A 20,675-nucleotide genomic window follows, 5' to 3' on the forward strand; every position below is an offset into this window, starting at 1 on the left:
CTCTTGGTTTTCATTTATGTGAAAGTGCTTTTATTTTGCCCTGATTTTTGAAGGATAATTCCATAGACATAGAATCCTAAGGGTTTTTTTTTTCTTTCAAACTCTAAAGATATCATTTCATTACATTACTGGCTGAACACTTTGAACTTACAGAGGCGTGGTTTTATGTGCTTCGATGGAGCTGGTTGGTGGAAAGTAAAAAGGATTTACCAAGACCCTCTGTCTTGTCAGGATGCTCTGACTTGGCAGGATTTAGACTCAAAACTTTCTCCATTATGTGGAAACTCTTGCTTTCCTGGGGGTCCTTGGGATTTTCTCTGTACTTGCATAGTGCAGGTATCCCGAGGGGTTCGGAGAATAGTTGTGGCTTCCCCTTTTCAAAATTTTTCTCTCAATTTCCTATTACTCCAGTAGCCTTGAACTCTGTCTTTTGACACTTCAAGGCAACAAGAATGGCATTCTTCATGAGTTTCGGTTGTGCCATGCCTTAGGTACTGTGGTGTATGCTTAGGAGAAAAGCTCCATAAGCATGAGTGAGTGTGGTTCTCCTCTTTCAAGGCTTAACTCCCATCTGGGTTCTGCCTGCTTTTGATGCTCCTTGCTGCCTTTGTTAACTTTGTGACCCTGAGTCCTATACAAGTGACTCCACCATTACAGGCTCCAGAATTCCAACCTTGTACTTTTCTTTACTGTCTTATTCTGCACTCTATTGCAGAGTGCAGATAGCCATTAAATATTTGTTGATTTCATTTTATATTTTTACTTTATAGAAGTACTTAATTTGAAAGAATATTGAAGGGCCCTTAGCCTTCTATTAAAAGTAATAAAATAATATATCTCAAAAAAGGAAACATTTGGAAATTAAACAGAACAGCTCTAAGTAACCCATGGGGAGAATATCAATACTGGTTGTGTGGACCAGGTGCAGTGGCTCACACTTGCAATCTCAGCACTTTGGGAAGCCAAGGTGGGAGGATCACTTGAGCCCAGGAGTTCAAGACCAGCCCAGGCAACATATCAAGACCCTGTCTCTCCAAAAAAGAAAATTAAAATTCAGCTAGGTGAAGTGGCGTGTGCAGGTTGTCCTAGCTACTTGGGAGGCTGAAATGGGAGGTGAGCTCAGGAGTCTGAGGATGCAGTGAACTATGATTGAGCCACTGTACTCCAGCCCGTGCAACAGAGCAAGATGCCTCTAAAATACAAACCAACAAAAAACACTGGTTGTAAGTACTCCATAAAAGGACTAGAAAAACATCAGTGTTACTCTTGCCCCTAGGGTCGCCATATTTAGTAAATACAAGTACAGGACACTCGGTTAGATTTAAATGTCAGATTCACAAATGATAATTTTTGGTATAACTATGTTTCATGTAATATTTGGGAAATACTTATACTAAAACGGCTTTGTTGTGTACCTAAAATTTAGATTTAACTGAGTGTCCTGCCTTTAGTCTGTCAACACAACTCCCTCCTCCCTCTTTTCCTTGCCTCCTGCTGGTTTCCATGCAGCAATATCAAGCCACAATCTGTCACAATTCATGAGCTTTGGACTTTGGGCACCGTGGGAGATCTGGCTGTGGAATGGAAGAAACACTTTGGCAGACTTGCTGATAATTCGCTTTACGTATTTTCTGCTCTCTAAACACTGTGATGGAGTGGGAGGTAAGGACAGAGTGTGGAGCCCACAGTTGGGCTTAGAATCGTCCCAGTGAGAAACAGCCTCCTGGTTTTGGACTTGGCAGGTCCACAATGGCCATGGTTGGAGTGGGGCAATGAAACCTTTTGCAAATACCATAATTTCTTCTCTTTCCAAAAGTATTCTAAGGAAAATTCGTTCAAAAATAATACATTTGTCTTACCGGGTGGCAATTACCATAGAACTCTTTTCCCTCAGCTAATTCCCATTGTATGGGCTTATCACAATTTATTTACAAATTACTCTATCCATGATGTAACTCCAAATTTTCATCATGTGGAAATAAATGAAGATCAACCAAATAAGAACAGACAGAAGCTATTTGTTCAGAGTTTGCTGTATCACGGGAGTCAGCCACCATCACTTGCCTTTTGGCTAAGATGCTAAGGTAGACAAGGCGTGGGAGAGCTTTGTAGTGGACAGAAGGAAGGCTTCAGGTGTGCCCTAATGGAGGCTGTTGGCATGGGAAGCTGGAGGTGAACTCACTGAAAGTGGTTATCTTATGGGATTAGTTAGGGGAGTATATTTGTTTTTTTCTTGTTGGTCTGAAGTTGGAAGCAGGTAAAAAAACATTAGAGAAGCTTTCAGAGTTTAATTAAATCTTAGCTATTTTGTTACAGGAATTACTATTTGGCTTCTTTGACTGGTTGCAAGAGACCTTGGTCTGATTTCCCATAAGTCTGGCTTATAGAAAACGGGCTGGATTCCTGGGCTGGTTCCTGTAGATAAGGGGTTGGTATCCTGGCCTTGCTGCTGCAGACTGTGAGTCAGAGTTCTTTCATTATACATGTCTGGCCATTGTCCGTCTGTATATTCAGGCTCTCAATTATTAGAAATTATGCTGATTAATCGCCTCTGCATCTCTTGCTCTTCTTACTTAAAATTGAGTTGCCTATTTTTGCCCTACACTTTCATATAAATGTTAGAATCAGTTTGTTGAGGTAAAACATACACACACAAACCAAATTAAAATTTAAAAATTCTGTTATGGAAAACCAAACACCCCATATTCTCACTCATAAGTGGAAGTTGAACCATCAGAACACATGGACACAGGGATGGGAACATCACACACCGGGGCCTGTCTGGGGGTGGGGGCAAGGGGAGGGAGAGCATTAGGACAACTAATGCATATGGGGCTTAAAACCTAGATGGTGGGTTGATAGGTGCAGCAGACCACCGTGGCACATGTATACGTATGTAACAAACCTGCACGTTCTGCCCATATATCCCAAAAGTTAAAGAAAAATTTTAAAAAAATAGAAAAATAATAAAAATTCTGTTACGAATAATTAGAACCTTCAATAAGAACTCTTACACTCTGATATTATCTATTTCAGGTATATGTTAGATTGTTTGATTAATAGTAGCTTTTCTAGACTCTTATTTCTCCTTGTTTATGTTGGGATTCTTTATTCCAGTTACACATAAATGTAGCCAGTACTTGTAATACCCTCCCTTTGTCCCTAGTGCCTGAGGTCTCACAGGGGTGGGTCCTGGGGTCGGTGTTCCCATCCATTGTGCTGAGCCCTCAGTGGACGCTTAGAGGTTTGATCTGGGATCAAGAAACTATAGTCCATGGGGAAAATCTGGGTCATAACCTGATTTTCTGATTGGCTCACAATCTAACCATGTTTTTACATTTTTTTAAATGGGAAGAAAGAAGATGAGGAACAAAAAGGCTGACTAGAAACAGAAGATTTTGTGACATGTGAACACTGCATGAAATTCAAAGTTCAGTGTCCGTAAATAAGATGTTATTGGAATACAGCTGGGCTCCTTCACTGATGGTTGCCTGTATCTATGGATGTGTTTTAATAGCAGAGCTGAGTTGTTGTGACATAGACAGAAAGGGATTGTGGCTGGTAAATCGTGAACTGTTTTCTATCGGGTTCTTTACAGGATGTTTGCTGATCCCTGGGCTAGATTCCACATTCTCAATGGCTACATACTTTTCTTGAATTTTTTTTTTTTTTTTTTTTTTTTTTTTTTTAGGCAGAAGCTCACTTTGTGGCCCAGGCTAGAGTGCAGTGAGCTGAGACTGTGCTCACTGCAATCTCCGCTTCCTGGGTTCAAGCGGTTCTTCTGCCTCAGCCTCCCGAGTAGCTGGGAGGTGCCCACCACCATGCCTGGCTAATTTTTGTATTTTTAGTAGAGATGGAGTTTCACCATATTGGCCAGGCTGGTCTCGAACTCGTGACCTTGTGATCTGTCCACCTTGGCCTCCCAAAGTACCGTGATTACAGGCATGGGCCACCGTGACCAGCCAAATTTTTTTCTTCTTTTTTAATAATTTCCTCTCATCTATATTCTGTTCTCTTTTTCAGAAATGTATATTATATCAACATTATATGTCCTGGGCTGATTTTTTCATTTTCTAATTTTTCTCCCCAATCTTTCTTTTTTCCTATAAAGTTTAAATAGCTCTGCAAAGTCTGTGACAAGTATTCTCATTAATTAGGATTACAAGCAATTGAGCAACTCTCTGGATCTATATTTTTATGTGTCATTATTGAAAAGGATGAATATTACATAAAATTGTGATGCTCAATAAAATTACTACAATCGTCTTCAAACTACATGCTGCTCTATGGTAGCAAACTATAATACTGACATTAAGAAGACATGAGCAAGAAAATATGTTTCTTAAAGATACCTTCCTTGAGTAATAGTTATGAGTGGAGGCATAATATAGCAAGATAAAATACTTAAAAATATTGAGAGACTTCATTATTCTGTTGATTTTTCCTGTACATTTTCCCAAATTAAAATTTAAAACTAAGAAAATGTGCTTAATTATATGTTTATTTTGAGGTGCAAATTTTGTTTCTCATAAAACAGGCAAAAGTCTGTCAAAATAAGGTTCCATCATTTTCATGGCCTGGTGTTCTTTAATTAGTGAAGTAGGTTTTAAATGCACTGTCATCAAAGGAAAAAGTAAAATCTTTTGTGTATATCATGACTAAATAATCACATGCTTTAAAGAATTGATATTAAAAATAAAATATAATTTCCCTTTTAATAGCACGAGAGACTTCACTTAACACGTATGAGGCTGGCATCTGAGTCTTTCGTGCTACTACTGTCGTGACAACTGTGTTAAACCTTTCCAGTGTGACATTTTTCAGCTCTGAAAATAATATGACTGCATCCATGTAGAGCTTCCATTTGCACGGAGTTGACAGAGTGTGGATGCTGACTGCCTTACCTCTGCAGACTGTCTCAAGCTATCCCAGGGTGTGAAAGACACGCGTCCCAGTCTCGGCACAGACACATGGGCCCTCACTTACCGACCTGGATATGCCTGTGACTCTCCAGAGCCATCCAGGGACCTGTCAAGAACATTTTGGCTGCTAGACTGGCAGATACATGTGCACACGCGTGCAGACACACACACACACACACGCACACACACACACACAGGTAGGGCCGCTGCTCAGTGCTCAGGGTGGCAGTCCACTTTGCCTAGAGTCTAGGCACCTGTGCTTAAAAGCAGAAACAAACTGGGAAACAGGAAAGGAAGATCAGAAAGGATGAAAACCACATGTGTTATTCCCTCACATTCCATTTCCCGTGTGTTATAATTCCAATTACTTATTAGTAGGTTTCTTCCCACCTCATTTATGTATTCAACTATTCATTTGTAACTAAGATCATTTCGTTTATTCAACAATTACTCAGAGAGAACCTACTACTTAGTAGATACTTGTCTGGATTCTGGGTATACCATAGGGAACAAGGCAGTAAAAAGCATCTGTCCTCAAGCCTATTACATGTTATACATGAGGAAACGAGCACCTAAAATAGATAATATCAGATAGTGCCAAATGCATGAAGGCCACAGAGCAGGGTAAGACAATAAGCTGTGCTTGTAGGGTGAGGGCCATTTTTAAATGTGGCAGTCAAGTCTGGCCAGTGTCAGCAATGACTCAGGCCTGGAATGATGAGGAGCCAACCCTGAGGAGTTCCCTAGGACGAGCGTTTTGGGCACAGAGAAAGAGGCGAGGCCCTGAAGTGGGCTGGAAACAGGGCAGGGTGTGCAGGAGGGCTGGGCGGCCACTAGGTCAGAAGAGCATCAGGGAAGCGCTCATGTGATGGAGAGTTCATGGGCCTCCTGCCCGCTTGCATATAAATGCGATTGGTTCATTCTCCCCTTTCACTGCTTCTGAATAGCCAACATCCTCTCCTCTCCAGGAGGTCACTGAATGTGAATGACCAGGGGTGTTGCATCACAGATACACCAGTTCTTGATTCCATTGGCAAAGAAGTAGGGCAGTTGAGAGCCATGGCTTTGTCCCAGGTAGCCCTGCTCAGCTCAGCCTTGGACTCAGCTGGGAATGGAGCACAGTCCTGTTCTCTGATTCTCAGTTCTGTAGGCATTGCCATACCACTGCATCAAGCCGTAGGCTGGAGAGTCAGGTGGAAGCATCAATGTGATAGATGGACGATGTTAAATTAAACGTATATCAAGGAGGAGGGAGTGCAGAGGGGAAGAAAAGGAATTATTAGACACTCTAGGTCCTTAGAAAAAAATCTGCTATCTTCTGCTTCCCAGCCTTGCTCTCCCTGTCTTCTCCTCATTTGTGTTCTGTCTCCATCCTCATCACTGTCAGTGTGTAATTCAGAGTTTATCCACCTCTAATGCTCCCTAGCTTCAAAGTGCTTATGCCCTCAGGGATTTACTTTCTATTCTAGGCATTTCTTTATCCTAAAGAGATTTTGTAATGATTCTTTTCAGAGTTAATTTCTTAAAATAAATTTCAGTGACAGCGGTTTAAATAAGTTTTTCACCCCATTTATTAAAAAATATTTTTAAAGAATATACTATGTACCTGATTCTATGGTAGATTTTGGAAATATTGCTGAATCAGATATTTTGTGCAACTCTCAGCATATTGGGAGAAAAGAACTAACCTGATAAGTATGCAAAAATTAACTGAATATAACTGTGATGAGGACTAAAAATTAAATTATAATGGGGAATGCTGTTATTTTGATGGATTATGGTAGTCTTTTCTAAAGAAGGATTATTTATTCTGAAATTTGAGGCAAGAATAAGAATTAGCCAGGGAAAAGACGCGGCAGGAAATATCCAGGACAGGAAAGTCAGAGGAGGGTATGATTTTCTGGTGGAAGAAATTAATGTTGGAAGTTACTGGAGGGGTATCCTTGAGGAATAGGTAGAAGCTCAGTAGGAACTGCTGTAAGAATTGTGATATGGGAGACGAGGCAGATAAGTGGAGGGCATATTATGGAAAGCTTTGAAATTTTATGGAGATTTATTTTTTGTTTCTTAAGAGGAAAGAGAGACATTAAAGAAAGGCCTGAACAATTGTACTGGCTCATATCTCTTTCCAGGGACAGGAACTGCGTTTAACAGAGTAGGTGGGCGCTGCCTGAGTCTACTTAAGAACTGATTTCATCACATGTTCACTTGCTAACAATGGGTGAATGGCCTTTCTAAATTGCCTAGTGACGGGGTAGGGTGATGAGGAGGCCACTTGAGACCTAGTCCCTTAGATCTTTAGACACATAAAAACATTCCATACAAAGGAACTTATCATTGGCCCTGCACACAGTGGGCAAAAAGCTAAATTTCAAAAAATATAGAAAATAAAAAATAAGACCATTCCCGACTTCATATCATACACCAAAGTTAATTTCAGGCCTATAATCTACCTCAATATGCAAATCAATAAGACAAAACTTCTAGAAATAGGAGAATATCTTCATGATACTGAGGAAGGATAAGCTGACAAGTTTATTGAAAAGGAGAAAGAAAATTATTAATGACAGCAAAAAGGATTGATAAGTTTGATTGCATGAAAAGTGAAAACTATTGTTCATCAAAAGGTCACCTTTAAGAATATATAGAAAATGCACACTGTTTTTACTTTAAATTTTAGAGCAGTTTTAGATTTACAAAAAAGTTTCAGAGAAACCACAGAAGGTTCCTGTATATCCCTACACCTGTTTCCCTGTTAACATTAACATGATAGATTGGTCCCAACTAATGAAACATATGCATATGGAAGTATTCTATGTATGTATATTGATACACTGCTGTTAACTAAACTTCATTTAGATTTTTAAATGTCTTTAATTGGTTCCAAGATGCCATCTAGGAAACCACATTACATTGAGTTGTTATGTCTCCTTGTGATAGTTTCTCAGACTTACCTTGTTTTTGATGATCTTGAGAATGCTGAGCAGTACTGGTAATTAGCTCTGTACAATTTGGGTTTGTTTGGTGTTTTTCCTTAGGGTTATAATGGGATTATATTTGAGGGATGGGGGAAGACCACAAAGATAAAACACCATTCTCATCATGTCGTATCAAGGGAACATGTTCAACTTGATCCCAGGACTGAGGTATTGGTTGTCACGTTTCTCCACAATAAAGTTCCTCTTCCCCCTCCCCTTTTAGTAAGAAGTGTGCAACCCACAACGAACCTACGGGATGGCAGTTATGGCTCGCCTCTCTGAGGGAGGCAATATCTACGTAAAGTATTTGGAATTCTTTTGCCTATTATTTGGAAATTTATCTTCCCTCCTCTCCTATTTGTGGACTTACATGATCATTTATTTATAGCAATATGGACTCGTGGCTGTGTGTTTTGTACTTTCATTGTGATCCAATATTACATTATGTATTTTGTTGCTCACATAGTTGGTGACCTTCAGTGATCTTTCATTTGGCTCCTGTGTTCATTTTCTTACTTTGTAACCTAAATAATGAAAATTAAGATTTTTTTTTAAATTGTGTTTTTTTTCCCACAAAATAAAAAGTGGAGAATTAGCACAGACACCTCGCCTAATGTGATAAACCACTTACTGATGTCAAAAGGACCTAGATTCCTTCCATGGCTGTGCTCAGGGTCAATTTCATCCTAAGGACAGTTTTCTTCCTCGTCACAATAGAGCTTCCAGTGGCAACAGGAGCTTTCACTTCTTTATTTCTCTCCAATAAGAATATTAAAATGATCCTCCCCTGAGCCAATATTTAAGCCTTCCCTCTGTAACTGAAGAGAGACAGGTGGAAACAGATGTTGGATTTGCAACCAACAGTGTCTGTTCCATTCCACGCTTGAACTAAACTCAACAGTTAAGTCTCATCTCTATGAGCATTTAATCCAAGACAAAATGTATTGACAATAAGTTCAAATAAATCTATGTAGACTTACATGGAATTCTATATCTGTGAGTACAGGGACACTAAACAAAGACACTAAACTAAGAACAGCTAGAAGATCCCAGAAAAGAAACATCAAAATTCAGCAGTAGCTTGTGTGATGTCCATATTCAAAGGCATGGGTCTGAAAATAAAGGAAGGTAGGGTGACGTGCATAACACGTACATGGAGGAAAATGTGGGAGAAAAATCAGGGCATCATGAAACAATCTCTCTCAGACAAAATGCCTACCACAGGAGGTGTTAAATTAATAAGAAAAAACCATAAATCATTATTACAAAATTAATATGTATAGTGGGGAAAAAATAAATCTCCAAAATAAAATGCAGTTGCCAATAGCAGTCCAGGGTGCATAGTGAGAGTAGAGAGAGAGCAGTTCCAAGGTATCTTCAAAGAATTACATTTTGAAAACACTCAGAAACATACACTGAGGTTTGATTTCCTCGCTAGTGGATGAACAATTCATTCATTCATTTAACAAATATTTAATGAACTCAAATAATGTACCAGGCACCATGCTAGGTTTTGTGTCTCAAAGACAGCATCCAAAGTGATAAGAATTTAAAAGTGGCATGGAATCAATGAACATTTTTCTTCTGAACTCTAACCATCCCTTTATTAGATGATTCCTGAAAGAATTTCCTCAAAGAACTACTCACTACACATCTTCCATCTTTTCTTGAATTATTGGCATGTTTTCCAACATTTTTTCCAAATCCTTCTTGATCTTGTTTGTCTTCAGCCAGCATCAAGGTAATGAATTGTGGTAATTGTTATACACACAACTCTGGACATATCCTACAAACCACTGAATTGTACACTTTAAAAGGGTGAATTTTGCAGTAGGTGAATTATACTGAAACAAAGTAGATATGGAAAAAAATGAACAAGGCAGAACATTGCACGTAGTATCTCATTCCCTATAAGCTTCCGCTCAACCCAGCCTCACCCTATCTTTCTGGAATCACCTATTTGTGTTACACTCCCCAGTGAGACTTCTGGATTTACCACTGGGCTAAGGTACTTTGTGTGCCTATGCCATCCTTTTTCTCACACCATTCTCTGCAAATATTCCATTTTCTTTGAGTGTATCATGAGTCAACTTAAATTAATGAACCCTTTCTCCAAAAGAAGGAAGGGGAGAGAACATGTCCATGGTGCAAGAACAGCTAGAATTTGCAATCTCTCGATTTGTCTTCCCCATAAAGACTTTACATTTCAGAATTTCCACCACTATACTGATCTAGACTGAAACTCAATATTACCCTCAATTCCTATAGCACAGCAAGGACCAGAATAGAACATTAGAGAGGATGGAAAGGCTGAGTGAAATTGAAACCAGAGTAACATGTATTTCAGATCATGGAATCCACAGACCCATCCCATATTTCTCCTGACCTAGATACAGGACCATCCCTAACTACCTGTCTCCTGGGTCCTTCCCAGGGGGCTCCTGCCTCCCTGTGAAAAGGACTATTCTCCCATCACCCAGGTCACTCTGGGGCTCTCTCCCAAGAGTCCAGACCCAAAAGGCTGGGATCTAGGAAGGAAGGAGTTCCTTTTGTTTTTAGATCTGCCATCCTTTTTCTAAAGTAAAATCGTATCTATCTCTGACCCTGCTTTACTTTCCAATGTAGCATTGCACTGTCAGGAAACTGTCACATTCCTTATATGTTTGATTGTTTGGTTTCCCACGAAGACTTCTATATTAGGTTGCTGGGGCTGCCATAACAAAATACCACAGAATGGGTGGCTGAGACAATAGAAATCTATTGCTAGAAGTCCAAGATCAAGGCATAAGCAGGATTAATTTATCCCGCGACTTCTCTCCTTGGCTTCCTCGCTATGTCCTTTGGTGATCTTTCCTCTATACACACATCCCTGGTGTCTCCTTCCATGTTCAAATTCTGCTTCTTAAAAGAACACCAGTCAGAATGGCTTACGGCCCATCCTAATGGTCTCGTTTTAATTTAATCACCTCTTTAAAGACCCTGTCTCTAAATATGACCACATTCTGAAGTACTGGGGGTTAGGACTTTCACATATAAATTTTGGGATGGGGAAGGCTCAAATTAGCTCATAACAGTGTCTTGTGGCCTTACGAGGCAAGACTGCATTTGCTTTGTGTATTGTTATATCCCAAGTACCAGTCACAACAGGCTCTCAATAAATCAACACAGTTCCTTTATCCTATCTGTGGTAGACAGAATTCTAAGATGGTTCTAAGATTTGCCCCCCTGTATAAATCCTCCCTTTTTAGTGTGGGCAGGGCCTATAACCATGATGGAATATCCTTCTCATGATTAGGTTATGGGATATGCCAAAGGTGAATTAATTTTGCAAATGTAGTGAAGGTCCCTGATTGATTGACTCTAAGGATCAATGGGGACATGATCTTGGGTGGGCCTTACCCACTTAGATGGGTCCCGTCGAAGAAGAGATCAAGTTCAAAGACAAGAAGCAGCAGAGATCCTCTCCTTGCCGCCCTCAAGAAGCAATTTTCCAGAATGAGAAGAGGGCCTCGTGGCAGGGAACCCTGGGTGGCCTCTAGGAGTTGCTTGCCTTTATTCACCACCACAAGGAAGTGAATTCGGCCCACAAACCAGTGAGTTAGGAAGAGAACCTCACAGCTCAGACGTGATCACAGCCTGGAGGACAGCCTGAGATCCTGAGTAGAGGAATCAGCTCATCCATGCTCAGAATCCTAAACCATGGAAACTATGATGTAGTAAATGTGTGGGGATTTTTTGTTTTTTGTTTTTGAGATAGGGTCTTACTCTCTCACCCAGCTGGAGTCCAGTGGTGCAATCATAGCTCACTGCAGCCTCAGACTCCTGAGCCCCAGTAATCCTCCTGCCTCAGTCTCCCGAATAACTGAGTAGGCCACCAGGCCCAGCTAATTTTTAAAAATGTTGTAGAAATGGGGTTGTGCTATGCTGCTCAGTCTGATCTCAAACTCCTAGCCTCAAGCAATCCTCACACCTCAGCCTTTTAAAGTTCTAGTGTTATAGGTGTGAGCCACTGCGCCCAGCAATGTGTGTCATTTTAAGCCACTAAGTTTGTGGTAATTAATTACACAGCAATAATAATAATAATAAAACAAATAAGTGAATATACTGTCCTACTATCTTCCTTCCTAAGGGTGACTAATATTTGCAGTGTTCGCATCTTTCAGCTGAGCGCACAACACCTATAGAGTCAGGAAACCTCAGCCCCAAGGATCTCCTGACTCTGTAGGAGGTGGACTTTAGGGGAGGGTGTGCAAGGCAGTATTATTTTCTTCTACCGTCTTTTGAAGCTGACCTCAATTTTTAGCTTTTTCATGGATTCTTCAGAGTCCACAGGAATGACTTCCTTCTCCAACTCTATTTATGTGTTGTATAACATATGTATATATAATATTATACATAATACATTTATAATATATAACATATATATTAGGTTTGTCATTAATTTTGATTTACTGTCTCACTGTTAGCTGCTGTTTGTCTGTACACCTTATCTTTCCAACTGGTGTGTGAATCCCTTCAATTCAGGGTTCTCATGGGCGGCAGTGTGAAAAAGTAGAAGGGTCATGGTCATAGTGCCTGGAGAAAGTGAGTGTGAATTCCAAATCTGCTATTTACTAAAGTTTAAAAATAATTGAACTTCAGAGTCTTTGTGTAATCTTTTTTGTTTCTACACAAGATTGATAAATGTGACCATGGATGAGAAATAAATACATGTAAATATCCTGCCTTAGAGTAGGGCTCAATAGATGAAACAACTCGTATTATTAAATGTCTTTGCATTTTTTTCCACTCATACATTTTTTCTTATATTAGCATTAGATAATATTGTAGATTAATTCTAAAATTCATTTTGAAAATTATTCTACGAGACTTTTTTCTGACTTTGTTTTTATTCAGCCAAATATCCCACTCCTCTTCTTCCTGCCAGAAAACTGTATGATTATCTCAGTGCTTTCTAACTATTTTAACATCTTCTATCCCTGATGAGACAAGGCCTTCTTTTAGAGCAAAAGTTCTTTGCTTTATTTATCTCTATGTCAAGTACATAGCTCACAAGGCTGTGTGTTCGATGAATGAATGAATCAAAAAATAAATCATTCAATCAAAAGTGATTGCAAAATCGTTGAAGGAAAGTGTTTCTCAATTTTAATAGGCTTGCTGCAAGAATAGATAGTAATTATTTCCGCCTAAAAGAAGGAAGAGCTTGAGTTTTTGATGGATGGGGTGTGTTTATGTGATATAGAGATTGGTTCTGGGTGAAAACGTTGTCTCACACACTCATTCACCTTTCCTAACATTTCCCTTTGGTGGAAGAAATACCGCATGCCAAATCCTGCTTTTTTTTTTTTTTTTTTTTGCTCAATATTCGCAATAGTAATGTGAAATGGGACAAGTGACTTATGCTCTAGAGGCCCAGTTCTTTCATTTCCATAAATGAACATGATGATGCTTCCCTCAGAGGACTCAGTCTCTGTAAGATAGATCAGGTGCAATGGGCAGCACATGGCAAGTCTTCCACAAACACCCATCACCCATACCTCTCACCTACACTCCCTTGTTCTTTCCTTTTTTCCTTATTTCTTTTGTTTTGTTTTGTTTTGTTTTTTTGAGACAGAGTCTTGCTCTGTCACCAGGTTGGAGTGCAGTGGCACGATCTTGGCTCAGTGCAACCTCCACCTCCTGGGTTCAAGCGATTCTCCTGCCTCAGCCTCCTGAGTATCTGGGAGTACAGGCGTGCGCCGCCACACACAGCTAATTTTTGTATTCTTAGTAGAGATGGGGTTTTACCATGTTGGCCAGGATGGTCTCGATCTCTTTACCTCATGATCTGCCCACCTCAGCCTCCCAAAGTGCTGGGATTAGAGGCGTGAGCCACCACGCCTGGCCTCCTTTGCTCTTTCTATACAGGTACTCCAAAGTTATCTGCCTGGAACTCACAGACCAGCTTCTTATCATTAATGAGGACTTAGCAATCATTTCAGTGCTAACTTCCAGTTCACAAGGTTGACATTCTGAATGTTTCTGAATATATTATTTATTTTTCCCAGGCTCTGGGCAATTACCAGCCCTCTGTAAGCTTAAGTTTCTAATCTACGAAATGGTGATGAGGATATCTCTGCCATAGGGTTATTGTGAGGTTGGATGTGGTCATTCATAAATTAGGGTTAATATTTTGAAATAAGACACTTGAGTGAGAAATGTTATCTCCTCCAGAATCCTCATAAAATATTACTAGACCATCGTAGCTATTTTTTATAAGGTGGAGGTTGGGTGTGAGGCTCCATCACATAGATGTCATGTTGATAAACTGGAGTTCAATCCTGGGACTTCAGAACACAGAACAACACACTGTCATTTCTAGCATAAAAAATGGCAAGTGTTGCCAGACACTTAAATAAAAACTCTATTTGTACCTTATAAGAATATATACACTACCTGAAAATGAATGAGTGACCTTTTTCCATTATGAAAATAATAAATGCATCCAATTTAGATGAGATAAAGGTGGAAAACTGACTATTTTCTATTGAAATAGTGAGAGAGAGAGACTTGAAACATTTGCATTTTAATAAAGCATTTGTAGGAAAATCTGTGACCAAAAAATAAAAATAAAAAATAAAATAAAAAGAAAGAAAATAAAAGAAAAAGAAAAAAAGGAAGGAAATTAAGAAACAAACAAAAATGATCAGCATTTGATTAATCAAATGAACAAATTCTGAGAGGCGTGAGTATTTTTCTTGCACATTCCCCCCCTCTCCATCCCTCAGCAGGAAGGAGATTTCTACATAGTGATTTTCGCTGATTTTCTTAAATCCTTCTGCAGAGGGGCTACTGCATATGATTTCTATCAACCCTTTGTAAACATACAGTTTTTGTTTCTGAATTCTCCCTGAGATTATTATTTGCTTTTCTGTCATGATCATTCTTGAGAGCACAAACACTGAAAATATGTGGGCAAGGAAATAACACAAGTCAGTTTTCCAGACTGCCCCCTGGACACTGTCTCCCAATACTTGAAGGGTCATTGAAAGAGAAACAACTGAACTTCAGTACACCAGTTTTTCATCATTGCATCATATAACTTCTAATAGCCTGAGCTTCTCAGGAAGGAAATATACAGCTTTGCAAAACAGTAGTCTCCTTGTTGCTAATTGTGTTCCAGCAGAAACTAAATGATACTGCATTTTAAAGTAGTCAAGAGGGTAGGTTATGTTCTTCCAACATAAATGGCCCTATGGACTGAAACACACACACACGTGTATAAACTTATATGTAACTCTCTAAAAGCAAAGAAAGGAAACACAGAGGGGAGGGAGGAGATAATAATTGCTGTTATAAAAAAACTACCTGAGACTCGGTAATTTATACAGAAAAACGGTTTAAGTGACTCACATTTCCATATGACTGGGGAGGCCTCAGGAAACTTACAATCATGGCAGAAGGCAAAGAAGAAGCAAGGTACATCTTACATGGCAGCAGGAGAGGGAGAGAAAGAGGGGAAGTGCCACATTTTTAAACCATTGGATCTTGTGAGAATCACACACTATCACAAGAACAGTGAGGGAGAAATCTGCCCCCATGATCCAATCACCTCCCACCAGGTCCCTCCTCTAACCTATGGGGATTACAATTCAAGATGAGATTTGGGTGGGGACATAGAGCCAAACCATGTTAGTTGCTCCTGTAATTCCTACAGGTGTGGCTCCTCCCAGTGGAGAGCCATCTCCATTTTGTACCTCACTTTTGTCACCTCAGGGATTCTTTTGGTGCCTGCCATCTCTCTCTCATTGTTTCTGTCTCCCTCTTGCACATGTTATCCTGGTATTTGGATTCAAAAAGCGGGCAGCAAGTAATCTGCTTCCTAATGAGCTTGCCTTTGTTTCCTGGCCTCAGTTTTCTATTACAGCTTCTCAAAGCGTTATCAATCACTTATCTGTGAATAAAGCTGTAAATTTTGTTTGTTTTTTTTTCTCTCTGTTACCCTTTCTACTTTCTGTGCTTCTTTTGAGTGAGAACTTCAAAGAGAAGGAGGGTTAAGTGATATGATTCAGTCAGTAGTAACTTGCCACCATTAAATGCTGAACACTTGTGTTTGTAAAATTATATGAAATCTTACTTTGTTTGACCTTTATAACCTCCTGCATAGTTGTTAAGGTAGAAGCCATTATCCTGTTTTAAAAATGATGATGTTGAGATATACTGAGGTTGAGATGGAGAACAAGTTTCAAAGTCAAGATTTAAATTTGTATCTTCAGAATAGAGGTTCAGCAATTCCAACTTGAGATTGTGCCAATTAATATCACTTCGTTTCCACTCAAGGTTAATCCTAGGTGACACTCACCAGGACACTGTGAGATTGAAGTTCCCAGCTGAACTGAGGAGGTAAACATTCACAAGATGAAATATGGACATGTGACTCTGGGATTTTGTAGGAACTTAGAGAAATGGGGCTAAAGAATTTGCTTGAGTCTGAGCCCATTGGACATAGAAATCCAAGGGCAAGGGAGCCTGAAAGCTATTTGGGTCACATTTAAAGTCATATCACACTAAAGCCCGGGACTCAGTAGTGCCCAGTAAGTTTAATTACTTTTACCTTTTAATCCATTCTGATGTTAACATTAAGATTTTCAAATTCTGCATTTCTTTTAGTGAATTCTCTTTCATCAGCAGTTTCTCTGCTATTTCTTTATCCAATACTCTTTTAAAGAAGGCAGTAAAAGACTGATCAGACCATCAAATGCTATCTCTCCCAAGAGGATGCACCTTGTAACAGGCTTAAATATCTTATAGGTAAGAAGTTCAACTATAAAGGTAAAATTTGAGTCAGAGGACATAGACAGAAACAACTGTAAGAGACAAAAAGGCTTATGGGGAGGAATAAATCAATGAAAATACAGAATGTTCTAGCTGAGCTATCAGCTAACAACTGGGTACCTTCAATCTATCGATCGGCATGCTTAGGCACTGGGAAGAAATAAGATAAATATGTCTTGTCTTAAAACGGGGATGCATATGAACATTTTATCTGCTTCAATTCTACAAACATTTACTGAAGGTCTACTAAACACCAAGCGCTATGTTAGGAAAAAGGATACAAAGATCAGATAGAGACTCTTCTCCTCCATCAGCAATTTCAGGAAATGGGGGGCTTTCTCTGGATTTACATACAACTCTCCTCACTGTGAGATCCTGGTGATATTGCTGGTGGAAAAGACTATGAAAGTGAACCCTCTCCTCAACCATGACTGTGGCCCCAGGAGCTTCTCATCTCCAGCTAGCCCATGCTGGGGCTCTAGCAATTTTTAAAAATTCCTTGTTACTATTCCCTGGGTTGATGGTGCTCCATAGGTTCTACTCCAGAAGATAGAGGGAGAGGAAGGGTTAGAAGTCGGCATGTTCTTGGCTGCTTCTCCCAACTCCCACCCAGATCAGCACCTTCCATGTCTCCTGCGTCAGCAGCCCCTGTGCCCCCAGTCTCTCTGGTATCCATCAACACCAGCTCCACTTCTTCAGGAGGGGACCAGTGACATCAGAGTGCCATGGCAACCCAAATGCTAGCTTTACCTCAGGGACCCAGATCAATCATTACTTGTGTCCACCTAAAAACACTAGATCGTGTTTGAAACTGTTTTGGAAACATATTTTCTATCTTTTAATGCATAATGGTTGTTGTCATCACTACTGTCACTATCATTCTTGTTATCTCAGAGAGATCTAAGCAGGAAAAGGATGCACTAGTTAGTGTGTCCAGTCTCTATTCATTGGCATTGCAATCCCACCTATGGGTAAAAATATGGGTAAAACCCCATATTTAAATAGGTTTCTAATAAGACTTAATCTTATCAATACGTAATAGATTGATTTCTAACAAGATGTACTATCTTATAAACACATAATAAACCCTGCTGGATTTGTAACAATTTGCCCATGACTTACAAAGTATTTACAATTCTATCAATTTATTGGTTTTGTTTCTATAGAGTTTTGCTGTACAAAAATTGCAAAGTGTGTGTATATTCTCAATTATGTCAAAATTTCCATTTACAGTTACTCCATTTTCCCCATCTTTTTTTAAGCTAATTCTTCCCAACTTTGAGGTTAAGTACATATTCTGTGCATTTCTTTATTTTTAAGCTTTTGCTTTTGAAATAATTCTAGATCTATAGGAAGTTGTAAATACGGTAGAGAAAGTTCCCATTTGTAGGACTATGTTATCTTTTTGTCACCTATTTACATTGGTAAGCACTGTCCCAATCAGGATACAGAACATCCCATCCCACAAGGATCTTCTTCCTTCTACCCTTTATAGTCACACCGACTTCCTTCCCCTCCACCATCCCTAAGCCCTGGAAGCTATTAGCTTATTCTCTCTCTCTCTTTTTTTTTCTTGAGACAGTCTTGCTCTGTCACCCAGACTAGAGTGCAGTGGTGCAACCTCGGCTCACTGCAACCTCCGCCTCCCAGGTTCAAGCAATTCTCCTGCCTTGGCCTCCTGAGCAGCTGGGATTGCAGGTGTGTGCCACCACACTGGGCTAATTTTTGTATTTTTTAGTAGAGACGAGGTTTCACCATGTTGGCAACGCTGGTCTCAAACTCCTGACCTCAGGTGATCCACCAGCTTCGGCCTCCCAAAGGGAGGGATTACAGGCATTAGCCACTGTGCCTGGCCTCCATTCTCTATTTTTAAAATTTTGTCATGTCCAGGAGGTTGGGTCATAGAATCATTCAGCCCATGACATTTTAAAATTGGCTTTTATCACTCAGCATATGCCCTTGAGATCTACCTGAGTTGCTGAGTGTAACAACAGTTTGCCCTTTTAGATTTCTAAGTAGTATTCTGTAGCTTTAAGGTACTGAGGCTTGTTTAGACAGTCACCTATTGAGGGGCCTATTGGTTTTTCTCAAATTTGATTATTACAAATAATTACAGCAATTATGAACATTAAAATTAATTAATAAGGGAAAATACTTGTCCTTAAGAGTAGCTAGAGATACAGCCATTATAAATCTTAAAATAACTAAGGCCTATCTTCTTTTTTACTAAATATATATAAAGTGAGACAGGCTGGTGCAATGGCCATTTATGTGTTAACTTGGCTAGGCTCTAGTCATTTAATCAAACTCTAATATAGGTTTTGCCAGGAAGGTATTTTGTAGACGTGATTGAAATCCATAATCAGTTGACTTTCAGTAAGGAAGATTATTCTAAACAATCTAGTTGGGCCTGAGCCAATCAGTGGACAGCCTTCAAGAGCAGAACTGAGGCTTCCTTAATGAAGACATTTTATCTGTGGACAGCAGTTTTAGCTCCTGCCCAGCCATCCTTCCAGCCTGTTCTTTCTGAAGTCCTGTCATACAAATTTTAGACACGTATAACCAGCCACCATCACTGTGTGAGCCAATACCTTGCAGTAAATATTGTAAAACAGATCTCCTACTAGGTTGCTTCTTTGGCTGAACCTCCACTGAACAGGCTAGGAGATACCTTAGTGATCATTTAGTCCAGTGCATTTGCCAAATATTCAGTAGTCTCAGAACTTTTGGGATCACTTTGAAATCATCTCTGAAAGTCCATTTTGTAATGCAGATGCACAGGAACATAGATGGGTTGCTAGAATGTTTCTGGTTCAAGTCACCTCTCCACTTCCAGGTCAGGTACAGCCAAAGAAACTCCATGTGTTACTTTCAGGAAACTTTTGAATGGAAGACGCTGACATCACAAAAGATTTATAATTATTCCTCTCATCTATCAAAATGAAAAAGACTATGGCCCTGAAGAATTCGTTGTGTGTTTAAAGCTCACTGCTGGTTGTAGGTTAGGAAAAATTGATACTTTATACAGTTTTAATTAGTCAATGAATTAGTCATTTCTATTAAAATTTAAAAATGAGAGAAATATCCAAAAATCCTGCTTCACTCTCACAAATATACCGTGTCATGAATATTAGGATGTAAGTGCAAAGATGTGGAATATAAAACTGCTTTCAATGACAGAAAATTGGAAATGGCCTAAAATTATGTAAGTGGTAGGATTGTACATTCATTGTGTGGATTCTTTTAGGTGGTTAAATGGAGGGAATTGTATTGATGAATGCTGGTCAAATTAATATTGATCTCATATTTTCTTCCACACAGCCTAATTTCTTTGTTAAGTTCCATCTTATTTTGGGGAGTGGGGAATGTTTTCAGTTGTGAGGACTGACCCATTTGTGCAGTTTTTTCCTGAAGTAAAGGTGAAAGAAGGAATAGAGAGTGCTGTCTGCAGGATGCCAAAAACTATCGTAGCTCCCTCTACAAATCATCTCTCTTGTGTTGGCGATATTAGGCAGAGGTGGAATTCAAGTTTGGTAGGACAAAGAGAATCAACGTGGTTGCCATTTTCCAATGTCACAAGCATTGTGACTGCACAGCTGATGTTGTTCTTGTTGTTTGTATGTATATTACACATGTCGGACAGCACATATTCCCATTCAAAAGGCAGACAGGTGGTGGTTGTTTGGTTGTAGTTTATATATCAAGGGGAAAAATTGATATTGACATTGTCTCAATATAATTGTGACTTATATCCACAAGTGACATGGCTGATATGACTTCTATCATGTTTCATGTTCTATTACATTTTTGACACTGGAAACACTCGTGACCACAAACCCAAGGTATTACATTGAGACAATGAGGAACGCACGTTCTCCCCAGCTCTTGGTCTCTACCTTTCTCTCTTACTCTCGATGCATTGGGAAATGTGAACAAAACTGCATCCTACTTGGTAGGGGAA

The sequence above is a fragment of the Chlorocebus sabaeus genome, chromosome 10, assembly GCF_047675955.1.
Source record: "Chlorocebus sabaeus isolate Y175 chromosome 10, mChlSab1.0.hap1, whole genome shotgun sequence".
In the NCBI taxonomy this organism is placed as follows: domain Eukaryota; kingdom Metazoa; phylum Chordata; class Mammalia; order Primates; family Cercopithecidae; genus Chlorocebus; species Chlorocebus sabaeus.